Source organism: Sturnus vulgaris, chromosome 2 (assembly GCF_052056855.1).
Source record: "Sturnus vulgaris isolate bStuVul1 chromosome 2, bStuVul1.hap1, whole genome shotgun sequence".
Lineage (NCBI taxonomy): Eukaryota > Metazoa > Chordata > Aves > Passeriformes > Sturnidae > Sturnus > Sturnus vulgaris.
In genome coordinates this window covers 83,874,483-83,887,663 of record NC_142244.1, presented here as the reverse complement: position 1 = coordinate 83,887,663, position 13,181 = coordinate 83,874,483, and the positions used below count along the sequence as shown (strand labels likewise).

Here is a 13,181-nt window from a genome sequence, read left to right as displayed (position 1 = left end):
GCACTGAAACATGTTGCCCAGAGATGCTGTGGATGCTCTATCCCTGAAAGTGTTTAAGACCAGGTTGGATGGGGCTTTGAAACACTCAGTCTAGTGAAAGGTGTCCTTGCCCATGGCAGGGGGGAGAAACCAGATAACCTTTAAAGGTCTCTTCTAACCCAAACTATTCTAAGATTCTATGATTCTATTAAATTCTTAACATGGGGAAAAAAACCTCTCTACCTTCAGATATGCAAGGTGATCTGTTCATCACTCTGCAGGAACAAGACCTTGAGGGCATGACAAGTAGTTCCACGAAAGCATTAACTTAGTATTCAGAGGCACTAAAAAAATTCATATACTAGGAATTATTGTGAAAGAAACAGAGAAAAACAGAAAATATTATTCTAGAATATAGATATGTCATTCACTCTGACTTTTAATTTTGTACTCTAGCCATCTAATCTCAGAAAACATGTATCCCCAAGGTTCAAACGCTACTAGGATGATTGTATGGATGACTTAAGAGGCTCAAAACTTCAGCTCAGAAAAGAGATGGTTTCAGATCATAACACAACAGTCTACAGAACCAGTGTTGGCCAGAGACTCATTATTCACTGCTTTTCTAGTGCTGAGGGTGGTTTACTGGCAAAAAAAAAACCCTTGTAGTATTTGATTCAAAGAAGAAACAAAAAGGTAGTTTCTCATGAAACATGAGTTAACCTTCGTAACAACCCGCAAAAGGATCTAGTCAATATAAGAGGTATGTGTGGTATGGGGAAATTAGTAGAAAGAAGTGTTCATAGAAGGTTATTAAATAGACAAACCACAAATGTTGAGGGAAATGCTGAAAGTAACTGAAGACTAGGAAAGCATTATAAAGAAGTATCACACACTGTTGTTCTTTTTCTCCTTCTGCTCACATGTCCACTTACAGGCCAGTGTTACCAAACTAGATTACTGTGTGACTGTTCTTTCATTCCTATCACAAACCTCTGTGCTATAAATTGTATGCTGTGTGTATCATGGCTGCCTGACCAATTGCCTAGCAAAGAAACAATAATTTATATTCACAAGCATTAATAAAGGTAATTGTATCTTAACAGATGATTACAAAAGGTACATGAGGAAGGTTTTGGAGACAGTAAAGGACGTTTTGGAACTCAGTCTACTGCTTGGTCCTCTGTGATGGAAGGCAGAAGCCTAAATGAAGAATTTAGAGAGATTAGCAAGCTACGTAGAGAAAGACCACTGGCAGCAGCAGTAGGCAATGGGGGTGTCCTGCACACTGCTCCACAAAATTCTATTACTCTGTAAGTTAAGCATCTTCAACATGGATTTGGTGGGCACACACTTCACAAACCAAAGGTATTTTATCGTTTGACACAAACAAACAAACAAACAAACAAACAAAACAAAACAAAACAAACAAAAAACCAAACAAACAAAAAATTAAAAAATAAAATAAAATAAACAAACAAAAAAAAACCTCACCAGCTCCCTTTCCTCCTACATGGCCAACATTCAAGAAACACTTTCTTATTTGGTGTGCAATACTGAGTTCTCAACCAAGAATATCTTTTGCAGTCTATACAAAAGTCTTTTTTTCTCTCTTACATTAAGTATTCAAAAGGCTACAGAGATAGAAGATGAAGTTGGCCCTAAAGTCTGGAGTCAGAGATTTACACCAAGTTGTTAAACTACTTCTCTCTAAATTCAGTGAATAAATATGCAACCAGATTCAGTAAATAAGGTGGAAAATGTCTTCTTTTAAAAAGACCCTACTAAAAATGAAGCGACCAGGTTTAATTATTTCCATCCAAAATAAGATAAAAAGATGTTTCAAAGTTGTTAGCCTTTACCTTGGGGAATTTTTTCCCCCATTAATTAAATGGTATAGTCTTTGCATAAAAGCAGCATCTTCCTTCCCTTTCTAATAACATTTAAGTGAACTTAGGCTTCTCAGCTTTCACTCAGGTCTGCATGTCTTGTAATTCATAGGTGATTTGTCCCTCAGATATCTTTCTGGTACAACAGCCTACCGGGAAAGCTACACAGGTGAAAATTCAGGATACAGCATATCCTAGAGAGTTTCCTACAAACAGTGTAGGGGTAAAGACATTCCAATCTGTGGGGAAAAATAGTGTGGACACGAATGTATAGGTTTACATCAGTTTGCCTCTGGACCAGATAAGACTGTTCCACCTTTTTTTGTTTACTAAATGCAGATAAGTCTTAGGAATCCAGCCTGCACTGATATCTAAGTCCCCCTGGGAGCTCCTGGAAGTCTCATGCAGACAAGGTACAGAGCAGGCTCCAGCAACCCCGGCCAATGCAGAACACAAAGGATGTGCAGCTGCAGCATGTGCATAACTTGGAAAGCTCCGTTAGTCAACAATGCAAGGGAATTAACCACCCTTTTGCTATATTTTTTCTTTTTGGTATAGACATTGCTGATGGTGACTGTGCTTTGTATTTGCATAAGGATAACCTATTGTAATGTGTATCTATTCAGGTTTACTTGTGATGCTTTCTTCATATTCTCTTTTACAAAGAAACAAAATGCTTTGGTCCTCTGAGAATAACATCAATGAATCTCAGAACTGTTTATTGTTTTATGTACATAATACATTTCTGCATAGGTCTTTTGGAGTAAAAGAATAAATGATTCCTCTGTCCTTGAAAGCGAAGACAAAACCTGTAGATGAACATCATTAGCTGCTGCTGAAACCTGACAGCCTGTAAAATAAAATATTTTAAATGGAAAAACCTAGTTCAATTATCTTTTAAACTGCATGTGGAATCTGTTGAGACCTCAAGAGATGCTGTTTCTGCAAGAATTGTGAAGACATAGACTTCCCCTTTTAGAATGGATCTGCAATGACTTGTGCCATCAGAGAAAAAACTTTGATGATGCATTAACATGGTCCTGACCCAGCTGGTTGGTGTGCACTGTCACTCCAAAATTCCATTAATAGGGTGCCTGAGGACATGAACTCAGTTTGACTTGAAAGCTTCATGTGTTTCAATTAAAAATGCATTTATTTAATTAATGTAGACATTAGAGAGAACACTAGTTTAAAAAGGATGACTGAATCTGATAGACTATCTTCATCTTTTTTTAAGACATCTGGGAAATGTTGCTTTTTTTCAAAGTGTAAGATATAGGAAAGGGAAAAACGGAAATGTTGCAAATTAATAGATAGGAGGCACTGAGGAAATTATCAGGCCTATTGCACTCAAAGTAGTTATATTTGGAGGTGGATAGCTCTTTCTTTTCTCTGTCTCTCTTTTTTTCTTTTTTTTTTTTTCTTTTTTTTTTTTTTTTTTTGGTTGCTGACAAAACAGTGCTAATTCCATTCATAGGTACGAAAATAAAGAGGGGTTTGACCACAATGGAAAAAATGTTTACTGGCATCACTTAAAGAGTCAAATCACTACTTTTTGTAATATAATAAATGTTACAAAATTCCACTGTTGCTAATACCTGAACTATTTCATTGAAGGAGAAAAGTGAAGAGACTAAGGAAAAATATAGCTAAGGGAAATATCACTATGGATGTTTCTACTGTATCTAGTCACCATAGACTCTATTTTCTATTTTAATAAAATGTTCAGCTACTCATACCAACTTAACTCACTTAAAAGATCATTTCCACTCCACAGCAGACTCTAGGGCCTTATCAAAATAAGATTCAAGCTCCAAGTACAATTGCTTTTTTTGTACTCTCGGAGATCTCATGAGGAAGATGCCACTTCAGTCCTGCTTTTATAGATGTAGTTTTCTGATGCAGAGTTCATTTTAAATAATTAGCTGTCATGTGGATTGAGGTCACAAATGGATACATCTTTCCTAAGACACTCTGTACGGTATCCATCCTTATCAACCTAATGTAAACAGAGATTTAGTTACCCACAGACACACCACATAGATCTTATCTAGCACAGAAATACCAAATTAGCACTGACTGATTCTTAGGTAGCTATCAGCTAGCTGGCAGCTGTGATTTTTCATATCCAGTACATCTGCTTGATACCAGCAAGCAACTTGATACCATATGCCAAGGCTAGATCTAGGGATTTTGGCACCTCAGTCTGGTTGGACAAATCCTTTGACATGTTTTCTCCTTGATGTGAGACCAAACAATGAATAGCTTCAAGTGCATGTGCACTTAGTATTGTCTAGATTATTTATTTACTTTAAGCAGTTGTACAAAATCTGCAATCTGATAAAAAGAGGGGAGCTTTGATACATATCACAGAATAATGATGTGTCAGAGAGTGGACACACAAGTATTGCTTTTTGAGCTGCTGTCACAAAGCTTAACCTCTCTTACTATAAAGGAAAACTGGTAGTCTATGAGGGTTTTGTGGCCTGTTGAAAGAGATTCAAAATCCTAAGAACAAGACAACCATACAGAATCTTTAGATATGATGCAAATGGAGCCATAATAGTTCATGGCTGTCCTAACAGTGCAATAACGCAACAGAACAGATCAGTCATTTTAATTTTCCTGATATTATACACAAATCCATCTGAGCACCAAGAACGTTGCTGCCTTTTCTGCTGCCTTTTTTTTTTTTTTTTTTTTTTTTTTTTTTTTCAGCTGCTCTTTCCCCTCCATCTTGGCTGGCTCCAGAGTCTCTGAAGATGCACAGTAGCTCAGAGAAGGAACTGATACATCTAAAATACTCTTGAGGAGGTGAGAAGATAGCAGACACCCATTCTCATAGAAAACTGGTTTCTTAACAGGTTTCATTATGTGGTGGTTTACAGGCTAGATCTGCCACTAGAGAGGAGATAGGCACATGCATTAATGACCAGCCATGGAGAAGAGCAGAGCGTTCCCTTTTGGTAGATTCCTACCTTCTGTCCACATTAAAAATACCAGGTAACAATACCCAAAATTATTTAAAGCAATAGGCTGCCCAGCATCTCTTTCTGAAGGACAGAATTAAAATTAATTTTAAAAAATAATAATAATAATAATAAAAAAAAAAAGATAAAAGAAGCAGTCTTATTTATACAAGTTTTTTCATATGAGAGTCCACTTTCACTGGGAATGTTAAATGGAAATTCCATTATATAGAATAGATTGAAAGCTGCTGATTTCTGGTGGACAGGCTCAGCTGTGGTTGAGTGCACATGCAATGCAGCAGATTTTGTGTGACACCTGACAGTCTGCCTGACAGCACTGTGGGGACAGGAAAGGCTGCAGATACTTCTTCCACAGGCTGGACAACAGGAGCCAACTTACCCCAGCTTACTGTTGGGCCACAAAAGACACCTGAGAATGACCTGAGTGTGAGCAGTTCCAGACACAGGATACTGCTGGTGCTCTGGGAGCTGGGCATGGTGGGGAAAAGGGATGGGTTTCCAATTTATTCTGCACCTGTGAAATCACCATCAAAATTCATCAAGTCCCAACAAATTCACTCATGTTTTTTGCATAATCCATTGCTGTGAGAAGCATAAAACAACAAAGCAACTATGAGCAGAGCCCCTGGCTCTGAGAGCATCACATTTTCTTTCCCTCAAGAATACCCACCTCAAGAAAGCTACATGCTAAAGGTTATAGGTATTACTACACACAATTCTTTCTCTTCCCTGTTTCAAGGGGATGAAATGGCACACAGCTTTTATCTTTTTTAAATTATAGCTCTTTTTATTTATAAAGACTTCAGCTTGAAAAGCTGTTAAAAGCAATAAGCCACATCTTTCTGAGAATACAATTCCATTATTTAATCATGCCTAGAGGCAGCAAAGACACTGGGAAATAATTGTCTTTTCGTCACTCAAGCATGAAACGCCCAACATTGTTTGAAACCTAATTCTAACAAATGCTTAATATTCTAGTTCAGAAATCCCTTGACCATGGGCAAGTACAATCTCATTTCTCAGTCTTTTAAAAGAGTTTGATGAAGTATCCCAGCAGGCATAAGTTGTGTTTTCGTCTCTAAATTTTTTTTTTCAGTCAGTGAGGTTTCACTTTTTGCAGCCATCTACCAGATCACAATTTCAATAAGACATTAACTCATTGAATTTCTTCAATCTAAAATTTCCCCTTTAATTTTAGGGAAATCACATGTGAAGAAAATGAAACACAAAGAATGGATCCACAAGTGGATTCAGAGCTTCTGCAGTTAAATGAACATGGGAAGATTGTATTTACTGCCTTGGTACTGTTTTGGCATAATTTGCCTTTATTGGAAAATTTTATTTTTTCTACTAATTAGTAAATTAGTAGACCCTTTTAGTATATTTTTCCACACCATGATCAAGAGATTTTTTTATATATCACAAGATTACAAGATTCTGGCACTTCGAAATTAACTAATTGGCTAATGTTAACATTGTAGCTCATAATTAATAGGCCCAGTAAGTGAAGGCACACACTAGGATGATGCTGTTACATCTCATCCTGACTATATAAGCACGGGAGAATAGAATATAAACACTAGATATTGAGGATTGATATTTACTACATGTGGCCCATAAGTAGTAGACTTAGATTGAAATTCAGAGCTAAAGTCCTATAAAGAATCCTACCTATAAGGTGCTTTGAGCACATCAATATTGATGCTATTAAATTAGAGTTAAAAATTAAAACTACAATATGGGGCACATCCAGTGCTTTTTATAGACTGACTAAAGTGAAAGAATTTGAGCATGGACAGAAACCATAATACAAGTTGCAGTTTGTGAGTTAATCCTCCTTTTCAAAGTTCCAGTAAAGTGACTGGGCCATTTCATGTTGCAATTGAAAAGATCAGGGCCTAAAATAGTGCAGGTGAAACAGGGAATCCGAAATTACTTTTAACTCCTCCAGATACACGCAGAGTACCTAAATCAATCAAGAAAACAGGTTACTGACTTCAAAAAAGAAAATTAAGTAAGTGCATGGCAGAGAACAGAGACTAGCTATTTACAACAGTGTAGTGGTCAGACAAGAAGAATGCAGAAAAAAATCAGGGGACAACAATTTCTATTCTATATATGCAAGGTAACAGTAAAGGTTTATTTCAAGCAAGTGCCACCAAAAAGAAATTGTTTCTGAGCCTCAGCCTAAAATGTGGTGTAGCACAGCATCTGAGCACGTGCCAGATCTCCGATCATAGACGGGTATTTCTAAAAACAAACAGAGATGAGAGCACCAAACAGGTCGTTAAAAGCACTGCTAAATTTTTACAAACTAAGCAGAGCAAATTCAAAAGAGATATTTAGCATTTTTGTATGTTTGGGCATATTATTTTTCATTATATTGATTAAAAAGCTATCTCCCTTTCCCAACAGGTACTGATTGGAACCTGGGGAATGAACCTCACCCCGAATGTTGAATTCCAATTACATTTGGAAATGTCTAAGCAATTTCTTTGTTTATTTCTTTATGGAAGTTGTTCAGATTTACTTTGATTATGTGTGGGTTTTATATATACATATATACCTCTAAATGTTATGTTTTTTGGCAGAACAAAAAGATTTTAGTGTAAATAAGCATTTTTCACTATGCTGAATAACCTTAAGGAGTACCAAGGTAGTGCACAGCACAGAGAACAGCTGAATTCTTTGTCCTCTTGGTTTGATATTTGCCTTGCCAGATATGTAGTGAAAATGTAATAAAGGGGCTCGGTGAGTGGATTTTAAATGAACTGACAATTTGAGCTTTGAATGATCACTGTTTTGTGACTATATGGGGAACATGACTGCTGGAATTAAAAATGGATAAAGACAAAAACTATTCTCCTCTGGCAAATCATTCTTCTAAAGACATTGAACTGTGTTTTGTTTTTTTTTTCCTCCTCAGCAGAGAAATGATACTTAATCCATTGAGATGTAAAAACTCTATAAAAGAGACTCTTTACAGGAGCACTTAGGTCACTAGGTTAAAGAAAGTGAATGGTATTCCTAATGGAAGATAAACGGTTGCCCTGTGGGGTTTTATCTGTCATACTAATCTCAAAAAGCATTTCATATAAAAGTAGAGTTAAAAAGACTGTTAAAGCAAGCTCCTCCACTGCAGTAAACTAATACCTGTGGCTTACCGCCTCTGCCCTACATATGTGAAATGTTTAAAATGTTTGGCAGGAAGCTTTTTCCCACATTTGGCTAGGCATACTCAGTGAACCCAATGTGAGATAATCCAAAACAATTCAGGTTCAACAAAGGTTGGGAAAATATTATAGCGGACATAAAGCTTTGATGGAAAGCTTCTTTGATCTTGAGATTATAAAATACACAATTTCTAATCTGACAAATTTTTAGCTGCAAAGCAGAATATCTAAACATTCCTCTTTTGTCATAACAGTTTAATCCCTTAAGAATGTGATTTAAACCATTGGGGAGCAAAGGTTACCACAAGATTTGTATGAAAGAGGAAACCTGCCTCAGACACCTAGATAGAAAAATGTGAAGGCCATTAAATTATATAACTAAATACTATCTGCAGATTGGCACTGCCAGGTCACCTTCAGTTCAAGCATTATCAAATATCTGTTGTTCCAAACATACTTGTTCACTGAATGAATACTGAAGTAATTATGATTATTTTAAACTTTGGATTTTGTGTTCAAAATGACCCAGTTTGCCATGCATGAAAAATAGCATCAATACAATAAGTGTTTAGATATCAAGAGCTCTGGAGTGGGAGGTTTTGTTCTGGGGTTGTTTTTGAGAGGGGAGGACACTGAGCATTTCTGATATATTTATTAACCTCATAGAAGTTATGGCTTCTTCCTGCTAATCTTTCTTAGGGCCATATACTATGAAAAACCTGCTACTAAGATAAAAATAATTATTTTAAAATTAAAATCATCCTCATGAAGCATTGCCTATCTGTTAGGACAGCAGTTCTTGCAAGGAAGCATGATCAGCAAAAGCAAATACAAAATTGTTTTGAGTTAGACACAACATGATTCTAAATTGCAAGTCACATGTAAATCCATGCACTGGAGTTCATAAAATATGTTTTTGGTACTGATATGTATGACAAATCATTAAACATTAATTTGAGCACAAAATCTAGTAGAGCACTAGGCAGCTTCTAATAGCTTTTAAAGTCAGTTGGATCAAACTTCAAGCTTTTTATTAAAAAAAAACAAAATAAAACAAAACAAAAACTCTATTTCTTTCCTGTCTGAAACTGAAAGCAAAGTTCATCCTTTTTGTTTGAAAAGCCAATAAGTAGAAATTTAATTCCATGGTGATTTGATTTCCATGGATCTACACATTAGTTTTTGTCACTAATGTTTGCAGCTAAATATCTTTATCCAAATTCCATTCAGTTTTTAGCTTTTTTAACAAATTGTTCCCTACCCTATAATCATGCATGATAAAGAGAAAAAGTCTGGGAGCAGAAGACAGGGTTTGAAATAATGACTAGAATGAGGTTTTTACAGTCATTATACAAACGAATATAAATAGTGATGATTAACACATGGATTGTCAATTTAGAAAGCATAGCCCTGTACAATATTGTACTACAAAATGAGGAAAACATGGATCCTTGTGGTAGAGTTTTTTACAGTAACTGAACTTTTCTTTTTACTTGGGCAGAAATCTTCCCATTCAGTGGGGAAAAAAATAATGTTGATAAGACCGAATCTCCATGATTTCAAATTTAGAAACAGTGAATATATCAGTTATATTAGTTATAGAAACAGAAACAGTGGATATATCAGTTCCTGACATTGTGTTGCATCTTATGTTTCTTGTTCCTACATCAATGATAAAAGTATTTGTTTTTCCCTTGTCCAAATGTGCAACTCTTTTTCTTAATCACTCCCAAATCTTCACAAAAAATTAATTTTAACAAAAAACCTCAACAAACATCCCACATATACCCAACAAAATCCACACAAGTTTTGGTCTGTCATTATGTTAAATCCAGTGAAAACCACCTAATAGGTGCAAAAGGAGAGTAACTTGGGAAGAGAGGCACCCTAATTGAACAAACCTCATTCCTTTTGGAAACAAATATATGTTTGATTAGAAATAGCATTTTAAAAATAGCTGCACACTTACTAATCCTTCTAGAATCATATCTGATCTTCTTCACATGCCCTGTAACCACAAAATGAAGCTTCTGACTCAATGTAGGGTGGTAGGGTCACTGCTCCTCATCCACAAATGTTGAATTAAGGACGTGGTATCCCTTGAGCTCCATAGAATTTGCAGGATGTGGTTCTGCCTGGCTCCTTACCTGCTCGGGCAGATATTATATGCAGGGATTATCAGGTAGTTCACAAGTCATTTCCCTAGAGCTTTTTTCTGTTTCCTTGCCATGTACAATTCAGACAATTAAACTATATAGACTTTTGCATAAAAGTAGGCTAATATTATGACAGACATTATTCATTTCAGAGGGCAACACGTTGACCATTAAGACCTCCCTTTACCATCCTCTGTCTCTGAAATGCTACCCATATTTCCAGATTCCACGATGCTCTTCAGCAAAACAATTTTGGATGTACATTTGTGTGCTGATATAGCACAATAAGAAAGTCCCATAACATTAAAAACATATTTTCAATGTGTTTCCTTCACTAAACATCATTGCAGCTAAATGGAATTAAGAGAACATATGATTTTTTAGAAAAATCGGAATTTTTACACAGTATATCCATTACAAGTTCTTCATTTCAGCTGCAAAAATTATTTACAGAGGTTCCATAAAATATTTACATGATGTTTTCATTAAATATGTTATTATTAATATCCATCTGAATCAAAGAGTAGACACTGGGGAAAACCTGTGAGAGAGAAACAGGGAACTGGGAGAACACTCATGCTGAAACAAGCTACATACACCCATGTGACTGACCCAGAAACGATTTAGTTGTTGCCAGTACAGCTGTCTTTGAAGTCAGCCAAACAACCATATTCTCCTGCCAAAAATAAAAAAAGAAAGAAACCTTCACAGTTTGGCATCAGTTTTGCAATCACTTTGTCACAGTTCCAGAACAGCTATTTTAATTTTTAAAGTGATTCTTCTCTAATCTTCAATTCCTATCTATTTAACACAGTGTCTTGAACAGTCTTTACTTCCCTGACACCAATCTCTTCTCTACGTATCCTCCTTCAAACTTACCTTTGCCATCTGCTGTTGCCATTGTTCTTCCACTGATGTGGATGCATTTCATTGTCCAATTTTTGTCTTTGCTCTCAGAAAAGATCAGTAAAATAAAATCAGACCTCTCATATGTTAGATTCCACCTGTTTTCAGTCTCACAGTCTTTTAAAAGATGCCTCAATGTCCCATCATTTTGCTTGTGTTTTCTTGATGTTGTCAGATCAGTTTTGACTGAATTTCTGCTAAGTATTCCAGTACGAGGTCATAAACTCTTCCTTCTTTCAGAACATGCCTTTTTACTATCAATTGCAGGCTGTTGTTTCCTCCACCTGAGAACTTGTTATAGTCCTAATGCACATTGTACTATTTAGTGATCACTTTCTTCTCCCATCCCAAATCCTTCCTGTCCACTGATGTGCTGTGCAGCTGTAAATCATCACTAGGATTTATCTTTGCTTTTGTTTAATTACATTTGAAAGGTTTCTTTTAGTCTTAGTTTTCTTCCAGTTTTCCTGTTGCTTTATTCATAATTTTCCCAACTTGTTGTCTCAGCTGGATATTGAATTTTGAACCCAGACTAATTCATATTAGTCTGTTAAAATAAACTGCCATATTGTCTTTCTGACCAATATCAGTGCTGTATTACAAATAATATTCTTAAGTGATAAGTTCTCTAGGATGTCTTCCTTTTCTGTCTTATTATAGTTCACTTTGTTCATGCATCATCTTCCACTCCAGCAGTTTTGTATCCTTGTCCTTGTAGGGATCATCTCAGAAATTTTAGACTTTTTATTTAGATGGAATTTATCACACTATAACATTTTATCACACTATAACATTTTTGCTCCTTTTAAAGTTCCAGCAGAACTGATGCAATATCTCTGAAAGCTCTGTGACTCCTTTGAGCACCAAAACTGGCACTATGTGTATCTACATTTAGGCACCTGAATGATTCCCTGTGTCCAGTCTAACTCTGTTTTTAGGCTTCCTTTGTAGTCCAGAACAAGTGTTTAAAGCAAGTGTTGTCCTCCAGAGATGCACATTTCTTCTTCATTGACCAGAAGGGAACATACTCATTTCACTTCTAGAGAGGTCAAGTCAGTGCAGTGCAGTGCATCCTGTGCTCAGTGCTCAGTGACACATCCTTCTAATCATGGGAACAGTGGGAATTACTTTCTTCTCTGTGTCCTGAATGCCTGAAACTGCCTCTGATTATTGCTATATTAATTTTATTTCAAATTTGAGATAGAAACTTTAACTTTTTGTCTGGCTCATTCCAAGCTCTTACTAGTGTGAAAAGATGTCTGGTATCAGGATCAATGATGGAATATATCTTCCTGGATTTCCTCACTTCGAGTCTGTGTCAGAAATAGGAATGAACTCTAACACTTGCAATATAGCAGGCTGAAGAAAGATTAGGTTATTCTAGAAAAAGATCACCAAAAGAAAGTTTTTTTGAGATAGCTTAAACAAAGCAAAATATATTCATATTCCTCAGTTCACTCTGGGTTGGCTGACAGGAAGCCCTAAGGAGACAGCATTGAATTTTTTAATTTTTTTTTTAATTTAAGATGAAATGTTAAATGAAGTCAACAACATTAGCCAGAGGTCAAGAAACTGAATTTCAATTTGATGAGGTTGACATTCAATCATCTAAAAGACCAATATTGCAAACCCTTGACTGCTCTCTCTCAGGAAGAATCAGTAACACAAAAGGGTGAGCATCATTCTTTCCCATTGATTTCAAATGGAAATAGAGGTGACTGCCCCACAAGTACTGAGCACCTTTCATGACCAGGACTTAATTTAAAAAGGAGAAAATGAAACTGAAGTTATAAGAATAGCAGCCTGGAGGTACAGTTACACAAAATGGTCCAAGCAACAGGATGCTGGGAAACAGAGAATGTTAGGTAGATGTACCTTTGTGGAAACCAGAACTTTCAAGAATCCCTATGATTTTCTATATATAATTATTTAATGATTAAATTACATCTTTAACTAAATGCAATTATTTGAGTGAAGAAGATAACTGTAATATGAGAATCATGTTTAGAATTTCTTTCTCCGTAAAGACTAACTCATGATGATTTGCGAGGAACAAAGCTCATTTGGGATATGTTAGGAAGTTGGGAT

General features: G+C 36.0%; 1 long non-coding RNA gene across 1 annotated transcript; it reads right to left on the bottom strand.

The window, feature by feature from the left end:
- Nucleotides 1-5,673: 5,673 nt before the first annotated feature.
- On the bottom strand, nt 5,674-12,756 carry LOC148224878 (uncharacterized). Its single transcript, XR_015801987.1, has 3 exons — nt 11,067-12,756; nt 10,001-10,178; nt 5,674-6,824 (listed from the first exon to the last, which is right to left on the bottom strand). It is a non-coding gene; the product is annotated as an uncharacterized LOC148224878 (long non-coding RNA).
- Nucleotides 12,757-13,181: the final 425 nt, after the last annotated feature.